Raw genomic sequence first — 11,758 nt, forward strand, 5'->3', positions numbered from 1 at the left:
GTTTAGATAACCAAACCTCTTAATTTTTAGGCTAGATAATAAAAAGGAAGTAAATACTAGTACTCGTAGTTCTTTTGGGTTCGACAATCCGGTCTTGCTGAACTATACTATTGTTCGATAGGTACACTTGCCTTAATCATGATAATAAGTTAGTCTCAAGAATGATTCTTTCATAAATTTTTAAAACCTGTCACGAATATCACATATCAGGTTTTTGGCGCCATTGCCGGGGAACTAGGATATTAGGAGCACTCGATTTTTATTACTTTAGCAATTTTACTTTTATTGCAATTTGAATTTTTATTTTATTTTCTAATTTTTCATTCATTCTCTTCTGACAGGTTTTTCTAGTTTATGACCAGAAGAAACCTGTCAGGACCACTACTTTTTGACGATAAGACCAACCGACAGTTTGCAGACACCGTAAAGAAATAAGGCAAAGCTTACAATACACAAAAGAGCGAGAGGATGATACTTCAACCATAATCGAGGAAATGGTTGAAAATAAGAAAATCCACTACCTCCTGCGATTGCTGTGAATTAGAATCTTGCTCCGCGCACTATGTATGACTATGCTACACCTTCATTAACAGGAACTGAATCAAGCATAGTTAGACCGGCTGTAGCTGCAAATACTTTTGAACTGAAACTTAACACAATTCAAATGATACAGCCATTTGTTCAATTTGATGGTTTACAGGACGAAGATCCCAACGCTCACTTGGCAAGCTTTTTGGAACTATGTAATACATTTAAAATTAATGGCATTTCTGATGACACCATTCGCCTTCGTTTATTTCCTTTTCATTGAGAAACAAAGCTAAACAGTGGTTGAACTCGTTGCCACGAGGATCAATCACTACTTAGGAACAGATGATCGAAAATTTTTTATTAAAATATTTTCGCCGACTAAAACAGCCAAATTACGTAATGATATCTCCTCTTTTTTGCAGATGGATTTAGAAACACTCTACGATGCATGGGAGAGATACAAGGACCTTTTTGCGAAGATGCCCTCACCATGGGTTACCACTCTGGCTACAGGTCCAAACGTTTCACAATGGCCTAAACCCTTCGACTCGGTAGATGGTTGACTCAGCTACTGGCGGAACCATTAATAATAAGACACCTAAAGATGCCTATGAATTTATAGAGGAGATGTCACTGAATAACTATCAGTGTCAAGTCATGAGGAAAAGGCCAACGAAAACAGCTAGCGTTTATAACGTCGATTTGGTCACATGCTCACTAATTAGGTAAAACTCTTGAATAAGAAAATTGATGGTTTCCTTAGTTCTTCACAGGTTCACCCAATAATGCAGTGTGAAGCAAGTGGAGGTGGATCAAGCAGTTCAGAATACCCACCTTATGGCCACAACATGGAGAATGAGCAGTTAAATTACATGGGTAACAATCCTCGATCTCAAACAATCCTTATAACAATACTTACAATGCAGGTTGGAGGAAACACCCAAATTTTCATGGGGAGGCTAAGGAAATCAGAGACCACCACCCCCTTCAGGCTTTCAGCAACCATTGTACAACAGGAGAAAAAGCTGAACCTTGAGGAGATGCTAACCAAATTCATCTCGGTATCAGAAACTCATTTTTAGAATACTGAGAGGCCACTCAAAATCAACAAGCATCAATCCAGAGGCTCAAAACATAGATTGGACAACTCGCTAAGCTAATTTCCGAACGACCACAACGTAGCTTGCCAAGCAACACTGAATCTAACCCAAGGGAGCAACTCAACGCGATTGCCATTCAAGATGACGAAGTGTTAGTTGCAAAACCAAGGCCAAAAAGGGTGGAAAGCAAAGGTAAGAATGAGGTAGGCCAAAATAACCCAAAGCTGATGAGTATAGAATATAAACCTCGTGTGCCATACCCCAATATGACAAAGAAAGACCGATTAGACGAACAATTTGGTAAATTCCTTAAACTTTTAAAGAAACTACATATTAATTTACCATTTATTGGAGCCCATTCGCAGATGCCAAACGCAGTCAAGTTTTTAAAGGAGCTTTTAACAAATAAACGAAAGTTGGATGAGGCATCGCATGTGGAATTGAATGCAGTTTGCTCAGCCATATTACAGAATAAGCTACCCAACAAATTGAAGGATCCAGGGAGTTTTACGATTCCTTGTTTAATTGGTAGTTTAGATGTTCATCATGCATTGGCTTACTTAGGGGCAAGCATTAATGTTATACCTTATAAAATGTTTAGATAGCTAGGTCTTGGGAAACCCAAACAAACTAGGATGAGCATTCAATTGGCTAATAAAACCATTAGATTTCCTAGGGGTATCATTGAAGATGTTCTTGTTAAGATCGATAAATTTATATACCCAGTAGACTTTGTTGTTCTAGACATGGAAGAGGATAGTAACGCACCTTAATTTTAGGACAACCCTTTTTAGCGACTGCTAGAACCATTATTGATGTTGGTACAGGTGAACTCACACTTCGTGTGGGAGACGAAACAATCACCCTTCAAGCTCATAATTTGAGTAACACATATAAAATTAAAGGTGGTTGTATAAATCATTCTACTAGTACTGATCAAGTGGTGACACCCTCTATGCAGGAAATAGTTTCGAAGAATACATATGAGCCGTGTTCAAACAACAACAAAGGACCTATCTATAAAGAACGAAGGTTACAAATCGAGAAGCTAGATGAATGGAGGACACAAAAACTGAAAACAATCGATGAACTGAAACCGAGCTAGGACAACTCAATTCCTCACCAAATCAACTTAAGGTTGGAGACAAAGTACTACTAGATGCAGCATATCCTCGCATTGCCACTCCTAAGCCTAATGAAGAAATTCCTCTTACTGTACACAGTATTTTCCCATATGGTATAGTCGAGGTAATTCATCCCAAATTCTGTACATTTAAGGTAAACAATACCCATCTTAAACCTTATGTTGATAAAGTTGATAAAAGGGATAAGGAGTGTAAACTCCTCCACCACATTGACCATGCAGAAGAGAGGTAAGTCGAGCTTAGACTATAAATAAGCGCTTTTCGAGAGGTAACCCGAGCATTAACACTGTTAATTTCTTTAAAATTTTAGTTTTTAACATCTAACATACTAACCGAATCATGGAACGCAGACTTTCAAAAGACCACACAGCTAGGCACACGGGCCTGATTAGGTGGTGTGAAAACAGGGAAAAAATTTTTCCCCATCATGGGATGTGAAAAGGTTCCACGACCGTACGACAAGGTCATGGGGGAACTACCAAAACAACATGGGTGTAAGACAAGCCCGTGCCTCGAAACCATTGTTGAAACTGAGAATGTAGCACGGGCATTCGACATGCCCGTGCCTAGCCCCGTGGTCGATACTTTCACAATAACACGGGTGTGTACCTGCATACACAGGCATGGGAGAAGTGATCAAAGATTTACACGGCCATGAAACATGGTCGTGTACAACAATGCACCCAATTTCAAAAACCACAGAAAACATGAGCTAAAAAGAAGGCACACGAGCGTGCCCCACTACCGTGTGCCCCAATTTCTCTATAAACACCTATTATCTATTTTAGCTTTATCTTTTTATTTTGAAATTACTTTTTATTTCCTGTTAATACTATTTTATCTTCAGTTTTTTACAATTTTTATTTTACTTTCGGCTATTTCATTACAAGTAAATATGCTTCATTATATTTCCTAAAGAGTTCCTGATTTTATCACAGTCATAAAGAGCTCTAAAGTTCATCATCAACCAGGAACTAAAAACTCCAACGGTGCAGGACTTATGGACAAATCAACCTCTACCACCACTGGAGTATCCTCCTCCACCCTCATCATTGCTTTGGCCGTTTATTCTCCATGACTCCACTTCAAGGAGTTCATTCATCATTCAAGAAGTTTCACTTCTCTCCCTATCTTATGGTTATAAATCTATCTTTGTCAATATATATTTCTTTTTACATTGAGAGCAATGTACATCTTAAGTGTGGGGGATCTTTTATATCATCAGTAGAAATCCCTGAATTTTGTCTTATTCTCACTTGAATCACTCATATCACTATTAGAATGAATTTCATTAATTTATGATTTCTATTGATATGTCTTAAATTAAAACATATGTATTTATGCATTGATTGTTTAAACTTTAAGACATTAGGGAATCAAGCATGATAAGTTGATTTTTGAAGAATTAAAAACTTTTAGGTTCTTTCCTTAAGATTAGGTATTATCTTGAGTTGAAATTCACAAGTTTAAACATCAAAAAGCCATAATTTTTGTGAAATCTTGAGCCTTTAGAGCATATTTTATTCCTTTCATGCTCACTTTCATTATGAATGCGTCAGTTTTGATTTGTTATTCTAGAACTTGCTTGATTATGCATGTCAAGACCACACCATTTGATTTGATATGTCAAAATGATAAAGGCACTTAGGTTTAACCCTTAGTGAACCCCTTTGAGCCTAACAAACCATTAATTGATTTACCCTTAATATTAACCCATAACCTATTATTGTTGAAATTCCCTAATTTGATCCTATTTTTGTTGAGATTTGATTTGAAGTAATTGCTTAGCTATGTTTTGTTCTTCTAAATATTTGACTTGTTCTTAAAAAAATTACTTCAATACATATTAGTAGTAATTCATCATTTTTGAGCTTGAGTGTTAATTCAATATTCTGAGAAGAAACTCACTTGTACTCAACTGATGACTAGCTATATTTCTAGCTAGGTAATATTTCAATTCAATCTCGATTCTAATATCTTCTTTCAGCTTGTGACCACACCCCTAACCAAAGCCACATTACAACCCTTTTAAAGAACTTTTTGATTGATGTATCAGCTCAATATATAGTGGTCGAGATTTGATTTTCAAGTAAGCCTATGGTAATAACTTTTCATATTGACTAATGAGTGCTTTTATTGATGTCATTAAACACCTTGAGTGATTTGAGTGAATCTTTAGTGAGGATGTTAAACTCTGTGATATTTTGATCAAAGGTAATCAGTTAGATGAGGGGAGACACCTATGTTTTCGTGATAAAATGCTCAACTTGGAATGTTTGAAACTTTTATGTGCTTTTAGTTGAATTCTCAATGTATGAGTACTTATGGATTATTTTTAGATATTACTGATAGGGATTATAAATTGAGAAGAACTTATTTTGATTATGAGTTGAGGATTTTTGCTTGAGGACAAGCAAATGATTAAGTGTGGGGGTATTTGATAAACCGTAATTTATACATATTTTTATCCAATGCTCAGCCTATTTATGAATGGTTTCACCTTAGATTTGGTGAATTCGATGCTCCTAAACCTTTAATTTCATGTTTTATACTTAGGAAAGCATATGAGAGTAAAAAGAGTGAGAAACAGGCCGAAAACGGAGAAAATGGACCCACGTGGGAAATCAACATGGCCTGGACTTTTTCACACGGGCGTGTCACATGGCCGTGTCCCTTTGGTAGGATTGAAGCACAACTTACACGGGTATACTACACGCCCATGCCTGTTCAAAAGCCTTGACCATGGGCTGGAGTAATCGCACATGGGCGTGTCACATGGGCTTGCCCCGGCCGAGCCCAAGTATAACTCTATTCGGAAAAGGCCAATTTTGGGGGCTCTTAAGCATTCTAAAGCCTATTTAAACATTTGAGGAGGCACTTAGAAGGGAGAACGTAGAGTAGAAAGCATGGAATTACTCAAAGAAAGCCGATTGATCCATCTCAGAAGTCGGATTCATCATCAAGACTGAAGATCTCCCTTCATGTTCCTTCAAGAGTTTTGGGTTTCTTGTGTTTTGTTATCTTTATGCTTTTGAGATGTTTTCTTTCAGAAGTATGAACTAAACCCCCTAAATACCTAAGGGGAATGAAACCTAAGACGGATCTTGTTATTTTTATCTGAATTGTATGATAAATATTTGACTTGTTCTTAATTATGTGTTTTTAATTCTTGTTTTGATATTCCTGGATATTGATTCAAGTTAAGCTCTTATTCAGAGAAGGAATAGACCCTCTCTAAGAGTAAATTTGTCATAATTTAGCGAAGTTGATTGCACGCCTAGAGATAGGGTCATAAGATTTTAAGGGATTAGGGTGAAACCTAATAAGGGAATCCATAGATCGAGTTAATGCAATTCTAGGGTGTTAATTAGAAAGAGATTTCAATTATTCAACCTAGAGTTAGACGTTATTAGTCTCGAGAGAGATAATAATATAACTTAGGGATTCCTACAGATCAAGTCAAATGAATAAATCTTCTGATTTAGAGTCAAATACCAAGTGAAGTCTAGGTGGACTTTTCCTTAGGTATTGTCTTAATCAATCGAATTTTCCCAAAAGTATTTTCCCAAATTTTCTTTCTATGCATTCTTAGTTATTAATTAGTTTAGATAACCAAACCTCTTAATTTTTACGCTAGATAATAAAAAGGAAGTAAATACTAGTACTTGTAGTTCCTTTGGGTTCGATAATCCAGTCTTGTTGAACTATACTACTGTTTGATAGGTACACTTGCCTTAATCGTGATAATAATTTAGTCTCAAGAACGATTCTTTCATAAATCTTTAAAACCTGTCATGAATATCACGTATCAAAAAATAAACTTAACAAATAACATCAATCCAATCATATAATTTCAGGTAAAATATATTCACTTAGCCATATATCTCTTATATTTCATTTAAACATAATTTACATATACATATCATAACTCATTCTCATAGCAACTTATACTTATATCATAAATTCACCAAGGTACATATACTTACCTTTCATTCTCAAATATGGTATACAATTCAAGCATACCTCAGTTGGATACAAATTCACATAGTCATCTATTTTCTCAGATTGCCCGTTGAACCGTTCAGAATCATAAGGATACGCGGGTACTTGCAAAGCTCGTACGATGCCAACATCCCAGACGTGGTCTTACGTGTAAACAAATATCGATGCCATTGTCCCAGATAGGGTCTTACTGAAACCAAATACGATGCCAACGTCCCTGACATGGTCTGACACATAAATCATAAGTCGATGCCAACGTCCTAGACATGGTCTTACACGATAACACATATCGGATCCTATGTCATGACATATGTATCCTAACTATTCCTAAGGTTCATACGGGCTTTCCAAACATCGGAAGTTTGACGATACTTTCTCGGATGTCTCATTTTTCTCAACTTATATATTCATTCATCATAGTAAAATAGCATATAATCGATAGCAATTCAATTCAAAACTCATTTATTTGTATATAGACTTACCTCGTACAGATTTGGATAGACGAAATCGGCTACTCGACGACTTTCGACTTTCCCCGATCTAATTCTGTTTTCTTTAGTTCTTGATCTATATAATTTCAAATTTAACTCTTTTATTCACTAGATCATTCAAATCAATCCATAAACACACATTTAGGGCATTTTACAAATTAGCCCTCACATTTTCATATTTTGACAATTTAGTCCCTAATCACAAAAATCACAAAATACACAAAATTTGCATATACCCATGTTAGGTCGAATTCTCATAGTATTCATACAAGTCCATATATTTCATTTAATTCATATTTTAGTCCCTTAATTTATAAATTTCACAATTTAGTCCAAATTACTCAAATTCATCAAAAATTCAAATACAAAATATGTTAACCCAAAACATATCTTTAATTTACCAACAACTAACTTCAAAAAGCTTATAATTTCATCAATGGCTCAACTTAAAATCATCAACAAAATTAGAAATTGAGACATGGGCTTGATAGTATACAAAACAACGATTACAAAAACGTAAAAATTATCAAATACCGAGTCAAAACCATACCTTAATCATAGATTTCCTTGGCCGAACCCTAGATCTTTGTCTTTTCTTTTTTTCAACAATTTTTGGCAATAAGAACACATAATAACCTTATTTCACGCTTTTAGTTTATTTTAATTAACATTAATATGCATTTTACCATTTTACCCATGTATTAAAACATATCATTCATATAAGTAAATGGTCACTAATGTCCATTCATAATTCCAATGGTCAAATATCAACATAAGGACCTCTCAATTATAAAGACATATCAATTAGGTGCTTTAGCAAATAGAAGGCCACTTTTACAATATACGCGATAAGGTCCTTTTTACAAATTAAGCACACAAATGATTAAATTTTCACATGAAATTTTCACACTTGCCAATTCACATATTATAAGCACGAAAAATAATATTTAAATTTTTTTGACTCGAATTGTGGTCTCAAAACCACTATTCTGACTAGGGTCTAAACCAGACTGTTACATAGAAATAATTATTTTATGATTATTTGATTGTCCATGATATGATTGCATGTTTGTGTGAAATTTTCATGAAGAAATTTTATGCCTAAAGTGTCCAATTTGAAGTTAGAGACTAAATTGAATAAGTTGCAAAATATGAGTTCTAGAACCTTTAGCATGAAATTGCTATGGGTTATAAATTAGAAGGTCTTAAATAGCAATTTGACTGATTTCTATAATTTTGGACAAAAATGGACATGCATGGACAAAAATGTAATGTTTAGTAAAAAGGACATTTTGGTCATTTGGTTAATAAAAGAAGAAAAAGGGACAAATAAGTAAAAATTTGCTCATCTTCTCCAAGTGCTAGCTGAATTTTGCAAGCGTTCCATAGCTAGGGTTTTCCAACTTTTCAAACTCAATAGTAAGTGCATCCTAGCCCCATTTTTAATGTTCTTTGTATTTTTGAAGTTGTTATCAACCGATCTAGCCATTTCTACCATTTATTTGAGCTAGGGTTCATGTTTGAAATTTGACCCACATGTGACATGCTTGTATTTTGACGTTTAATGAAAGAATATGCAAGTTTGATGTGAGTGTAACATCTTTTACTAAGTGATTTTTAGTGAAAACATCTAAAAAGGACTTACTTGTAAAAAATGTAGTAGAAATGTGATTTAATGAGAAATGTGGGCTGATATGAGTTAGAATATGAATCGACTAGGCTTGGAAAACAAAGAAAATGCATGCATTTCATTTTACGAGCCTAGGGACTAAAGTTTAAATAAGTGATAAGTTAAGGGTAAAAAGGTAACTTTACCAAAGTATGAATTATAGGTCAATTCAAACAATATGTGTATTGAACAAGCTAAATTTGGCATTATAGATCAAGAAAAACGTGATTCGGGTCTTGATCAGGGGAAAGCAAGGATACGAGGATTAGGCTCATTTCTATCATTTTGTACCGAGGTAAGTGTAACATCCCTAACCCGTATCCATCGCCGGACTAGGGTTAAAGGTGTTATCGGAGAAATCAAAACATTTAACATTCATTTCACAATCATCATAGCATCATAGTCATACATCAATATAGAGTCCCTTACATAGGTCAACGAGACGTTAAACATGCTTTAGAAGGTTAGGACTAAACCGAGCTCATACAAATTTTTTTAAAATTAAACATTTTTCAAAGTTACAGAGGTAACACACCTATGTGAACAAGATGTGTGCCTCACACGGTATTAGACACACTCGTGTGTCTAGAACGTGTCAAATTAGGGCATACATACTGACTTAACCACACTGCCACTAGACATGCCTGTGTGCGTTGATCGTAGTCGAAACTAACTTGGGTCGCACGGCTAGCCACACGCCCGTGTGCTTTGTCTGTGCTCAAGACTGACTTAAAATGGTAGTGTACCCTAGGGGACACACGACCGTGCAACATGACCGTGTGCCACACACGGCTGAGACACACACCCGTGTCTCTGTCCATGTGGACAAAAATAGGCTATTTGAAAAGCCAATTTGCCACCTTATTTGGGTCAAACCTACAAGCATCAAACCAAGCACATTTGCACTATAATTTTAGCAATTTTAATACCAAAACTTACATCATTCATGCCATAATATTGACAAAAAATTCATGTTTGTAACACATACCAAAACATGTCGTTCCATAAGTCAAAATCATACCAAAACATATGGTTTCATAATCTCTAATCATACAATTAAATCTCACGCCAAAACCTTACCAAATTCCATACTAGGCACATTCCAAAAACTTGCCAAATTGATCAACTCTCTTGTCCATCCAAAACACTTCACATAGATAATATTGCATCACATAATTCATACCAAAAACTCCTTTATATACAAAAAACAAAACCAAGCCAAATCACATGGCTAGATATAACACTTCAGAACACATAATCAACTATTTCTAGCCTATACATGCCATACTTCTCGAATTTACATTCAAAATGTACCAAAATAGAGCTTGATAGTGTGGTGATGATCCTCAATGATCCCCGAGCTTCCGATAGCTATGAAATCTATAAAACAATGCAAACACACACAAAGTAAGCTTTCAAAAGCTTAGGAAGCCATATACAAATAAACCTAACACTTTAAACATAAAAGCATTGTAACACCCCTTACCCGAGTCTGAGGCCGGGACTGGGCACGAGGCATTACTTACCTTAAACTCATGCATACAATCATTTCAAATCAGAAAATTTTGATCAAATTTAAAACTTTTCAATCTTAGTGTAGAAATTCTTAATATGGGTCTACGAAGCCCAAATTGAGAATTGAAAACTATCTAGAATTAATTCGAACTGTAACACCCCTTACCCGTATCCGAGGCCGGGCTAAGGTACGAGGCGTTACCAGACAAACATACAAACATTAAACTAAAATACGAGCCATAAAATTTTATTCATATTTCAAAGCGTTCATTCTCTTACACATAGTCCCTTATTTGAGTCTACGGAGCCCAAAACATACTTTAGAAAGGGTTTGGGACTAAACCGAGTGTAATATCCCGAATTAGGGCCTAATCAGAATAGTGGTTTCGTGACCATAAATCCGAGATAGAAATAATTATTTTATAATTATTTTTAGGTTTATGATATGATTGCATGATTGTGTGAAAATTTCGTGATGAAATTCTATGCCTAAAGTGCTTAAATTGAAAGTAGGGACTAAATCGAATAAGTTGCAAATCTTGCATTCTAGAAGTTTTTAGTATGAAATTGTTTTGGAATATTAATGAGGAGGTCTTAAATAGCAATTTGACCAATTTTAAGTTCATGGACAAAATTAGGACATGGAAGGAATTTTTGGAAAGTTTAGTAGTAAGGGTATTTTGGTCATTTAGTTATTAAAATGAATTAAAAACAAAATTAAAAGCCAATTTTTGTCCATCTTCTTCATTAGGCCGAAATTTCAAGGGTTCTCCATAGCTAGGGTTTGTTTCAAGCTTCCAAGCTCCATAGTAAGTGATTCCAAGCCCCGTTTTTAATGATTTTTACGATTTTGAGATCCCGGTAACTCGATAAAGCTTATGGTAGCAATAATTTAACCTAGGGTCTATATTTGGAAAAATACCCATAGGTGAAATTTGTGTATTTTGATGTTTTATGATATAATATGAAGTTTTAAATTATGTTAGACAACTTGTACTACTCGATTTTAAGCAAAAACGAGTAAAAGGGCTTAATCGGTAAAAATACCTAATAGTCACAAGTACATGTTAGAGTGAGAATTTGATGTTGCCATAGAAGAGAAAAGTGATCAGCATGTTGTAAAACATAAGAATAAAGAATAAATTTTAATCCCGAGCCTAGGGGCAAAAATGTAAATATGCAAAAGTTTAGGGGTAAAATTGTAATTTTGCCAAAATTTGAGTTAAGGATTAATTTGATAATGTGAGTATTAAATAAGCTAAATGTGTTATTTTAGATCAAGAAAGACGTGGAATCGACCTCAAT

General features: G+C 34.9%; 1 non-coding gene across 1 annotated transcript; it reads right to left on the bottom strand.

Moving 5' to 3' along the window:
* Window positions 1–920: 920 nt before the first annotated feature.
* LOC121212784 (small nucleolar RNA R71) lies at window positions 921–1,028 on the bottom strand. Its single transcript, XR_005908158.1, has one exon. It is a non-coding gene; the product is annotated as a small nucleolar RNA R71 (small nucleolar RNA).
* Window positions 1,029–11,758: the final 10,730 nt, after the last annotated feature.

Source organism: Gossypium hirsutum, chromosome A13 (assembly GCF_007990345.1).
Source record: "Gossypium hirsutum isolate 1008001.06 chromosome A13, Gossypium_hirsutum_v2.1, whole genome shotgun sequence".
Lineage (NCBI taxonomy): Eukaryota > Viridiplantae > Streptophyta > Magnoliopsida > Malvales > Malvaceae > Gossypium > Gossypium hirsutum.